The sequence below is a fragment of the Laccaria bicolor genome, genomic scaffold, assembly GCF_000143565.1.
Source record: "Laccaria bicolor S238N-H82 LACBIscaffold_49 genomic scaffold, whole genome shotgun sequence".
Taxonomy (NCBI): domain Eukaryota; kingdom Fungi; phylum Basidiomycota; class Agaricomycetes; order Agaricales; family Hydnangiaceae; genus Laccaria; species Laccaria bicolor.
Genome location: NW_001889920.1, coordinates 105,122 through 106,064, shown reverse-complemented (window position 1 = coordinate 106,064; position 943 = coordinate 105,122).

Here is a 943-nt window from a genome sequence, read left to right as displayed (position 1 = left end):
ACACTACAAAGTGTTGTAATGAAAAAAGCAGACACTACACAATTTTCTAATCAATAAAGCGGACACTACAAAGTGTTGTAATGAAAAAAGCAGACACTACACAATTTTCTAATCAATCAAGCGGACACTACAAAGTGTTTTAATGAAAAAAGCGGACACTACACAATTTTCTAATCAATAAAGCGGACACTACAAAGTGTTGTAATGAAAAAAGCAGACACTACAAACCAAAGTGTAGGAAATAATTCCCCACCCAAATGTGCAGTGTGCCTGACATCAGGTGTGTCAGAAAAAAGTGTAACGCTTTTCTTAATTAGGAAATGGCCCAATTAGGAAATAGTGCGCACATCGTCATTAACAATGACCACACCATACTAGCCATCAACTCTTCTGGCCCAAACAGCGTGGGAAATAATTCCCCACCCAAATGCGCAGTGTGCCTGACATCAGGTGTGTCAGAAAAAAGTGTAACACTTTTCTTAATTAGGAAATGGCCCAATTAGGAAATAGTGCGCACATCATCATTAACAATGACCACACCATGCTAGCCATTAACTCTTCTGGCCCAAGAAGTGTGGGAAACAGTTCCCAACCTAAATGTGCACTGTGCCTGACATCAGGTCTGTCAGAAAAAAGTGTAATGCTTTTCCCAATTAGGAAGTCGCCCAATTAGGAAATAGTGCACACATCATCATTAACAATGACCACACCATGCTAACCATTAATTCTTCTGGCCCAAAAAGCGTGGGAAACAGTTCCCAACCTAAATGCGCACTGTGCCTGACATCAAGTGTGGCAGAAAAAAATGTAACGCTTTTCCCAATTAGGAAATGGCCCAATTAGGAAATAGTGCACACATCAATGCATATACTACACATGGGTCAAACCCATTGGTAAATATCTGTCAACAAACATCCCAATGAGGGTATTCTGTCTACAAAAT